General features: G+C 50.1%; 1 long non-coding RNA gene across 1 annotated transcript; it reads right to left on the reverse strand.

The window, feature by feature from the left end:
• Positions 1–5,101: 5,101 nt before the first annotated feature.
• On the reverse strand, positions 5,102–10,532 carry LOC141233435 (uncharacterized). The gene is made up of 3 exons (XR_012299527.1): positions 10,459–10,532; positions 5,526–5,681; positions 5,102–5,427 (listed from the first exon to the last, which is right to left on the reverse strand). It is a non-coding gene; the product is annotated as an uncharacterized lncRNA (long non-coding RNA).
• Between the last annotated feature and the right edge of the window lie 252 nt (positions 10,533–10,784).

Consider the following 10,784-nt stretch of genomic DNA (forward strand, 5'->3'; position numbering starts at 1 on the left):
GGCTCCGGCCTGCTCTCGCTCAGGCTCTGGCCTGCTCTCGCTGTGGCTCTGGCCTGCCTTCGCCAGAGCGAGATTTGGCCAGAGCCAAGGCAAGGGCAGGCCAGAGCCAGAGAGAAAGAAGGCCGGAGCCAAGGCAAGGGCAGCCGGAACCAGGGTGAGAACAGGCCAGAGCCAGGGCGAGAGCAGGCCGGAGTCAAGGCGAGAGCAGGGCGAGGGCAGGCCAGAGCCAGAGTCAGATCAGACCGGAGACAAGGCAAGGGCAGGCCAGAGCCAGAGCGAGGGCAGGCCAGTGCCAGAGCGAGAACAGGCCAGACGGAGCCAAGCAAGGGCAGGCCAGAGCCAAAGCGAGAGCAGTCCGGAGCCAAGGCGAGGGCAGGCCAGAGCCAGAGCGGGAGCAAGCCGGAGCAAAGTCAGGGGCAGGCCAGAGCCAGAGCGAGAGCAGGCCAGAGGCAGAGCGAGAGCAGGCCAGAGGCAGAGCGAGAGCAGGCCGGAGCCAGGGCAACGGCAGGCCGGAGCCAGAGCCAAGGCAAGGGCAGGCCAGAGCCAGAGCAAGAGAAGGCTAGAGCCAAGGCAAGGGCACGCCGGAACGAGGGCAAGAGCAGGCCAGAGCCAGGGCAAGAGCAGGCCAGAGCCAGGGCGAGAGCAGGCTGCCGCAGCCAGGTCGAGAGCAGGCCAGAGCCAGGGCAAGGGCTGGCCCGAGCCAGGGCAAGGGCTGGCCCGAGCCAGAGTCAGAGCAGGCCGGAGTCAAGGCGCAAGCCAGAGCGATAGCAGGCTGGAGCGAAGGCGAGAACATTCCGGAGCCAGGGCGAGGGCAGGCCAGAGCCAGAACGAGAGCAGGCCGGAGCCAAAGTGAGGGCACGCCAGAGCGAGAGCAGGCCAGAGCGAGAGCAGGCCGGAGCCAGGGCGAGGGCAGGCCAGAGCCAGAGCGAGATCTCATAGGCCAGAGCCAAGGCAAGGGCAGGCGAGAGCCAGAGCGAGAGAAGGCCCAAGCTAAGGCAAGGGCAGGCCGGAACCAGGGCGAGAGGAGGCCGGAGACAGGGCGAGGCCAGAGAGAGAGCAGGCCAGAGCCAGAGCGAGAGCAGGCCGGAGACAGGGCAAGGGCAGGCCAGAGCCAGAGAGAGAGCAGGCCAGAGCCAGTGCGAGGGCAGGCCAGAGCCAGAGCGAGAGCAGGCCGGAGACAGGGCAAGGGCAGGCCAGAGCCAGTGTGAGAGCAGGCCGGAGCCAAGGAGAGACAGGCCAGAGCCAGAGCGAGAGCAAGCAAGAGACAGGGCGAGAGCAGGCCGGAGCCAAGGCAAGGGCAGGCCAGAGCAAGAGCAGGCTGGAGCCAGGGCGAGAGGAGTCCGGAGCCATGGCGAGGGCAGGCCAGAGGCAGAGCGACGGCAGGCCGGAGCCAGGGCGAGGGCAGGCCAGAGCCAGAGCCAGAGCAGGCCGGAGCCAGGGCGAGGGCAGGCTGGAGCCAGAGCGATAGCACACTGGAGCCAAGGCGAGGGCAGGCCAGAGCGAGAGCAGGCCGGAGCCAGAGCAAGAGCAGGCCGGAGTCAAGTTGAGGGCAGGCCAGATAGAGAGCAGGCATGAGCCAAGGTAAGGGCAGGCTGGAACCAGAGCGAGAGCAGGCCGGTAAGGCTCTAGGTCGTATCCAGGGCGAGAACAGGCAGGAGCCAATGCGAGGGCAGGCAGGAGCCAGAGAGATAGCAGGCCAGACCGAGAGCAGGCCGGAGCCAGGGCGAGGGCAGGCCGGAGCCAGGGCGAGGGCAGGCCGGAGCCAGGGCGAGGGCAGGACGGAGCCAAGGAGCGGGCAGGCGAGAGCCAGAGCGAGAGCAGGCCAGAGCCAGAACGAGAGCAGGCCGGAGCCAGGGCGAGGGCAGGCCGGAGCCAGGGCGAGGGCAGGACGGAGCCAAAGCGAGAGCAGGCCGGAGCAAGGGCGAGGGCAGGCCAGAGCCAAAATGAGAGCAGGCCAGATTCAGGGCGAGAGCAGGCCGAAGCCAAGGCAAGGGCAGGCCAGAGCGAGAGCAGGCTGGAGCCAGAGCGAGAGCAGGCTGGAGGCAGTGCGAGAGCAGGCCGGAGCCAGGGCAAGGGCAGGCCAGAGCCAGAACGAGAGCAGGCCGGAGCCAGGGCGAGGGCAGGCCAGAGCCAAAATGAGAGCAGGCCAGATTCAGGGCGAGAGCAGGCCGAAGCCAAGGCAAGGGCAGGCCAGAGCGAGAGCAGGCCGGAGCCAGAGCAGGCCGGAGCCAGAGCGAGAGCAGGCCGGAGACAAGGCGAGAGCAGGCCGGAGCCAGTGCGAGAGCAGGCCAGAGTCAGAGCGAGAGCAGGACAGAGCCAGGGCAAAGGCAGGCCAGAGCCAGAGCGAGAGTAGGCCGGAGCCAGGATATTTCAAAGCAAGCAGACCTCTTATATGGGCCATAGAATTATGTATAGATTTACATTTCTATAACCTTTATGCCCATATTAGAGGTCTGATAAGTCCTAGGGGGTGACAGATTCCCTTTAAAGCTTGTGTCGTGGTTGGCCTCTAGCCCGGTGTCTCATGTGTTGGGTTTGCCCACTCCGGATCCTCCTGAAGGAGGAAGTAGGATTTCTCTTTTTATTTTGTGCTTTTGGCTTCTTGCCCAGTGATAGGGGCGGATCTCATCCTCTCAGGCCTAGCCCAACCCTAACCCTAGCCCTAACCCTAACCCCAACCCTAACCCTACCACAACCCTAACCCTAGAGTTTATATTTTACGCCGTTTAGACAACTTTATTCTTCAAGTCAGTGCGATTACAGCGATACCAGAATCATATCGGGTTTTTATGATTGACAGCTGTCACACACTAAAAGACGCATTTTTTCGTAAAATCTAGTTTTGCATCGCCATATTTTGAGAGCTATGATTTTTCCATATTTTGGTCGACAGAGTCATGTGACATCTTGTTTTTTGCGGGATGAGTTGACGTTTTTATTGGTGCCATTTTCAGGCACGTGACATATTTTGATCACTCTCTATTCCGATTTTTGGGAGGCAGAATAATCAAAAACCAACAATTCAGGAATTGTATTTTTTTTTTTTTTTATGCTGTTCCGCGTGTGGTAAAATTGATAAGGTAGCTTTACTCTTTGGGTCAGTACGTTTACAGTGGTACCACATTTATATCGATTTTCTATGTTTTGGCGCTTTTACACAATAAAAGCTATTTTATAGAAAAAATAATTTTTTTGCATCGCTTTATTCTGAGAGCTATAACTTTTTTATTTTTAGGCTGATGGAGCTGTATGGCGGCTTGTTTTTTGCGGGACAAGATGACGTTTTCAGTGGTATCATTATTATTTATATTCGTCTTTTTGATCGCATGTTATTCCATTTTTTGTTTGGCGGTATGATGATAAAGCATTGTTTTTTGCTTATTTTTTTTTTTTTTTTTTTTACCATGTTCACTGAAGGGGCTAACTAGTGGGATAATTTTATAGGTCAGGTCATTCCGGACGCGGCGATACCAAATATGTGTACTTTTATTGTTTTTTTTTTCATAATAATATTTATTGATGGGTACATTATATTTTTATTTTTGGTGGATTATTTTTTTTAATTTTTTTTTTTCTTCACTTCCTGACACTTTTTTTACTTTTATTCTTTGTCCCACTATGGGACTTTCACTTTTTTTATTCTGATCGCCTGTATAGCATAGGGATGGAGCACCAGCCCTGTGCTATACAGGCTGTCAGCGCTGCAAATGCAGAAGATACTTTGGTCATGCACTGCGCATGCCAAAATATCTTCCTGCTGTCTGGTGACCCAGATGTTGTCATGACGACATCGGGTCGTCATGGCAACATCCAGGAAGCCGCGGCAGACATCGCTGGACGCCGGCAGGAGAGGTGAGTATCCCTATCACCTCCCCTTGCCCCCGCAATGCTGCGATCGACTCAGCTGCGACAATCGGCTGACACCCGGCAGCGATCGCGCCCGCACAACCTGTGTGCGGGCGCGATCGCAAAGACGTACTAATACGTATCAGGCTCTTAAGTCCCATGGCACAGATACGTATTAGTACGTCTTGAGCTTTAAAGGGGTTAAACTACAACTCCAATGTCAGCCCCTAATTCAATAGGAACCAAAGATCTGAGAACAGAGAATGATAATAAAATAATTTGTCCACATAAATGGCAAAACTACCCAAAAATGGAGCCCCATAAAGATGTCCCAACTTGACCTCCCCCACCCACCTATCGTCAGCAATTTCTCATTTAGACAAGGGGTTGTCCTGAAAATGTCTTATTACAGAGTGTTTCCGGCAATCCATGATAAATCCGGTGGATACATTATAAGTATACCAAAGCTTAAAAGTAAAGAGCTACTTACCTGGACTCGTTCTCTCTCAGCTGTCAGGTTATAGTGACACAAGATGGCAGCAGTGTAGAAATTTATACATTCTATTCCAATTGTGATGTCTATGATGTCATGTGCCTTGTGATGTCATAATAGCTATCACTGTCATTTCAAATTTACAACCGCAAGAAAAAGTTGATTTCATGGTTTAAGAAAAAATATGGTGGGTAATTGCAGCCTGTGATTATTTTACATATTGTTATTAATATTTGTCATGTCCTTCACTGCTGCCTCCTGCACTGCTTTTTATATACTGTTTATTTTAATAATGGACAATTCACAAGCCCTGCATGTAGAATATATAGTTAATGGCCTCTGTTGAATGACTAGATGCCTATTAGAGCAATAAGATATACTCTATGTCTACAATCTTTTGGCTGAGTCTAAGGGCTCATACTCATCTGCGTTTAAATCACACGAGTGCAATCTGATAAAAAAAAATTGGATTGCACTCTGACTCCTGTTATTGAATGATTATGTGTTCATCTGTGATTTTTTTTTTCCCAGCTCGGATCGAACGGAGACAAAAAAATCACAGCATGCTGCAAGTGGCTGCATATATCAGACGAGACTCGCCAATGCAAGTCAATGTGTGCGAGAAAAAAAAAGCACAGCAAACGGACCATGCTTATGCCATCCATATAGCGTCCATATAATACGCATCTATGTAACACCTTTCAGTGACTGTGGCGGCATCTCAGCACACAAATCCTGTATCTCAGATCTTTGTCTGGCCTGGTCTTCTGTGTTTTGGCCATCATGCCAACAAGACAAGGGTGATTGGGGCAAGAGACATGCTGGTGAGGGGGTTGTTGGCTGCCGTGATGCTGGTAATGGAGGTGGCTGCCAAGATGCTGGCACTGGAGGTGGATGCCGTGATGGTGGGGCGGTAGCGATGCTGGCTTATTGGTGCATGAGGGGAGGTGTCGAGGGGCTGTGGTGTACTGGTGCTCTCCGCAGGCTCTTCTTCTTTCTGGCCCCCAGCTCCGGCCTCCATTTCAGATTCCTCTCTGGCTTCCAGCACCTCCGGGCTACAGGTATTTCCCTTTTTGGTCCAGTCAGATCTGTAAGGTCAGGGATGACAGAGAAAAAAGCATTTTTAATATGCAAGATAATAATCAAACCATTACAACAAATAAAACTGAAAAAGATAGCCACTTACGGGTGAAAATCTAGGACTAGGGTCAAAAACTGGAGCCGGTCATAATATAGGTATGGCCTTTCTTTTTAAGAGCCACATCACCACTCTTCCTACCCTGTTGTCGCTCGCGGCGGCACTGGTCCCGGCAACTGCTCCATAATCTTGTCACTACACCCACTGGAAAGAAAAGTGGAAGAGATTATATACAATTTTTATAGGTAAAGGATGCTGTATGTAATAACATGTATAGCGTGTATTCTAATATCACTGCTAGCAGGGGCTGGCTGGCAAATTTTAGCCTGGGGGCAAGCACACAGCAGTGGTCCATGAGTAGCGGCCCATCCTTAAAGGTCGTTTTCCCACAAACAATAGTATATTTTAATCAATAGATCTTGGAGTAATAATAATTTCCACAATTGGATGTGATATAATAATGTTCCTGTGCTGAGATAATCTTATAAATGTGCCCCTGCTGTGTACTGTGTAATGGCTGTGTCTGACCGTGCAGGAACATGTTCTGATCATACCACATCTCCTGGGCAGGGGGGGAGAAAAAGAGGATACAGGCAGGATAGCAGGGGATCACAGAGGATTCTTTTTGTGAGTAAAACATTTCAATGCCTGTTTTTAAACAATATTTTAGCTCAAAGAAAGACTCAGCTGTGATCCCCTGCTGTAATGTATATATACTCTCTTTAAATATAGATGATTAGCGTGCACACAGTCTGTAGGTCAAGGTGCAGGTACACGGGATGTGGAATCCCCAGAATCGGCGTAGATTAAATCACCGCACATTCTAGTTTCATGACGCAAACTAAAGTCTATTTGAAGACATGCAATAAGACACATTTAAGGTGCGGGGAATAATGCAACAGTAAATGAACGTTTTGACCCATCGTTTGCATCTTGAAACTAGAGTGTGCAGTGATTTAATCGATGCTATATACTCTTTTGCTTCCCCCCCTGCCCAGTAGCTGTGGTATGATCAGACCATGTTCCTGCACAGTCAGACACAGCCATTACACAGTACACAGCAGGGGCACATTTATAACATTATCTCAGCACAGGGACATTTTATTTAAACACATCCAATTGTGGAAGTTATTATTATTCCAAGATCTATTGATTAAAATATACTTTTGTTCACAGAAAACCCCTTCAACATGTTTATTACCAGCTGCTTCATAGGCTATATTCACACAAACGTATTGTCTAAGTGCTGCCCGTGGAGAAAAATGACAGCACTTGGTCCAGTTCAGGTGAGCATTTAAAACTGGTAATACATAAGCATAATATGTACAATGTCTGACCACTACAACACGGATTTAGGTTGTTAGAGGTGTAATGCAAGTAATCCAAGGTACGCTGTGCTTTTCTACACTCCTAAACAGAGTAAGGCTAAGTGCCCACAATGCAGAAATGCTGAGAATTTTTCCAGAGCGTTTCTGCATCTCCCTGGCAGAAAAAACGCATGCGGATTCTATGAGTTTTCCTGCCAGGGACAAGCAGAAGTGAAGCGCTCTTCACATGCATTTCCGCATGCGGGTTGTCAAGCGCTTTGCAAGCGATTTTAGCATCACTTGGAAAGTGCTGGAGAACTTAGTCACACTATATAAATCCATGCAACCGGTATGGATTTATATAGTGTGACCGTAAAAGAATGGTAAAAAATAAATATTATACTTACCTTCTGACGGCCCCTGGTCTCCTTATCCGGTGCGTCCGGTCTTCCCGGTGTCTCACGGTTGTGTAAAAGGACCTGCCATGACGTCATTTAGTCATGTGACGGGTCAAGCGACCGCCGACGTCAGCGGTCGCGTGACCTGTCACATGACTAAATGACGTCATGGAAGGTCCTTTTAGACCATCATGAGCTGCCAGGAAGCCAGGACGCATCGCTATGGAGACCGGGGGCCATCAGAAGGTAAGTATAATGTATAATTTTTATTTTAATTATTTTTTTTTACAGGTACTATGGTACCCGGTCTGGAGGTGAGTCTCTTCTTCTCCAAATCCGGGTACCATCCGCACATTGAATCACTAAATATCCGCATGTGCACATGTAGTCATGTGGATATTATGCAATTCAATGCAAGTCAATGGCGGCGAAAACGCTGCGATTACACAAAATAATTGGTAGTGCGGCGGATTTTTCCGCATTGATAATCCGCAGCGGAAATTTCCGCAGCATGTGCACAGCAGATGCGGATTATCATTGGGGAACATAGCAGACCTTCTACCAAGCGTTTTTTAAGCGTTTCTGCAGCGGAATTGCCGTTGTGGAAACGCTTAAAAAACGCATAGTGGGCACACAGCCTAAAGGTGGCCACACATAAGCACAGGTCTGCCAGATAGATACCTATGAATTATTATTTTGTGTATTATTTCCTACATACTTGATCGAGCAAGTCATCAATGTAAAAGTCAACTCCACATTATAGTATATGATGTACGAGTCACTAATTATCATGTGTGTCCCATCTGATGTCTGTGCACACAGTGAACATATTATACCACATACAATACAATATACATAGGAGAATATATGACTGATATATAGAGATGAGCAACTTCATTTGCAGGACCCTGATCCAATGGTCAGATGAATATTCAGTGGCTGCTGGATAGGAGCCCTGACAGCCTCCTACCTGACACCATTCTCTTTCTCTTCCTTTGATTTGTAGCCAGGCACAAGGTCATGTATGTGTCACGCCAAAAAGATGACATCATGCAAAGACTATAATCAAAAGAGGAGTCAGAGATGCCGGCAGGCGGGAGGAGGCTCGCGGGGCTCTGGTCTGGTGGCCACAGACTACTGACGGGACTGTTTGACCAGTGTCCTGCGAATCAATTCGCTCATCTGTACTGGAATAAGATATATTATGACTACATACATCAGATATTACATACAGAATAGCATGTGACAGTTATATACCACACTATGAGCACAGACATCAGATATTACACCAGTGACATATTATCCTCTGTATAACATTGGATGCCTGTATCAAAGTCCATCACATCCAGTATACAGCATAATATGTGATGGTAAGCGATATACTGGGATACAGACATCACATATTCATACCTCTCAACTTTTGAAGAACAGAAAGGGGGACAGAAAGAGGCTATGTGCGGCAAATTTTGGCCTCGCCCCTGGTCACACCCCAATCCACGCCCGTTTACCATTATCTTTCTCGCCCGGCAGGAGGAGTTGTCAGAGGGGCGCTGGTAGTGAGGGAAATTCAGCAGACGGCCGAGACTGCAAGGCCCAGACCCAAATCCAGGACTGTCCACTGTATCCAGGGCAGCTGGGACTAGAGATGAGCAGATGGATTCCGGGGCCTCCAGTCGGGGGTCCGGGTCAGTGCTACCTGGCGGCTGGACTGGAGGCCATGAGTCTCTTATCTTCCGGGGCAGTGCGGCCTCATCTGTGAGTCCTGCTCACCTCTTGTTGGGACCTGAGGGTTATTTTTTGTTCCCTCATTCACAGTCGGAGCCGCCAGAACTTTCTCATCTTTATGTAGATTCATTATACGACATCTGGCTTTCTTGTGGTGGCTCTTACTGTATATTGGGGGCTATGCGAGGGCTCATACCGTAGGTAGGGGTGGTGTGTGCTAATACTGTATGTACGGGGTTGTGTGGCGGCTCATACTGTATATAGGGGGATGTCAGCATACTTAAATCTGCTCAATATTAAGTGATAATATAAATATACAAAAAATATATAATTAATATGATAATATTAATATTGAGCTGAATTAATTTGAACCTATTGGTTCGGGCTCCACAACAGTCACGGTCTCTCACGTGGCCCCTTGGGAAAATTAATCTCCCACCCCTGCCTATTTCAAAGCGCTATGTTAAAAATCACACAGACATCATACACACAGCGGGCACCACCATCACACAGACATCATACACACAGCGGGCACAACCATCACACAGACATGATACACACAGCGGGCACAACCATCACACAGACATGATACACACAGCGGGCACAACCATCACACAGACATGATACACACAGCGGGCACAACCATCACACAGACATCATACACACAGCGGGCACAACCATCACACAGACATCATACACACAGCGGGCACAACCATCACACAGACATCACACACACAGCGGGCACAACCATCACACAGACATGATACACACAGCGGGCACAACCATCACACAGACATCATACAAACAGCGGGCACAACCATCACACAGACATCATACACACAGCGGGCACAACCATCACACAGACATGATACACACAGCGGGCACAACCATCACACAGACATCATACACACAGCGGGCACAACCATCACACAGACATGATACACACAGCGGGCACAACCATCACACAGACATGATACACACAGCGGGCACAACCATCACACAGACATCATACACACAGCGGGCACAACCATCACACAGACATGATACACACAGCGGGCACAACCATCACACAGACATCATACACACAGCGGGCACAACCATCACACAGACATCATACACACAGCGGGCACAACCATCACACAGACATGATACACACAGCGGGCACAACCATCACACAGACATGATACACACAGCGGGCACAACCATCACACAGACATGATACACACAGCGGGCACAACCATCACACAGACATCACACACAGCGGGCACAACCATCACACACACATCATACACACAGCGGGCACAACATGACATGTATATAGTCCCTTCTTCTCCATCATGTCTCCAGTGGCAGTGGTGGGGCCTGGTGTTAGCAATCAGCAGCAGAGTATGGGCTGTACGCAGGAGAGCTGTCAGCCCTGCAGTGTCCCTAAATCCCCTTCCCATCCCCCCTAGTCCCGACTGCAGAGCTGCTGGTGACATTGCATGAGCCCCCTCCCATCCTGTAATAACAGCAGCCACAGATGGGAGAGGCTGCGGGTCTCCCCCTCACCTCAGGACCGCACCTTGTTGTCATGTCCTCCGCAGACTTGGCCCCGCCCCCTGACCCCTCACCTCCTCATGCTGCGCGGTCTCTGCACAGTAGAATTCCTCTGCCCTGATGCCGGGGAGGAGCAGAGAGCGGGAGGCGGAGCTACAAGGGGTCACACACAGCATGGAAAGCCTGCGTGTCTGGAGGAAAAGCCCAGTGCCCAGCAGCGCCCCTGCCGGGAGAAGAGCTGAGCCGGGCCGGGACTGAGCCCTCAAATCGGGACAGGCCCAGGGAATAGGGGAGGCTTGTTAGCTCTGGATATTATACCCGCCTCCTATTATCCTGTA

Source organism: Phyllobates terribilis, unplaced genomic scaffold (assembly GCF_046119375.1).
Source record: "Phyllobates terribilis strain yellow unplaced genomic scaffold, ASM4611937v1 Scaffold_598__1_contigs__length_993119, whole genome shotgun sequence".
Classification (NCBI taxonomy): Eukaryota; Metazoa; Chordata; class Amphibia; order Anura; family Dendrobatidae; genus Phyllobates; species Phyllobates terribilis.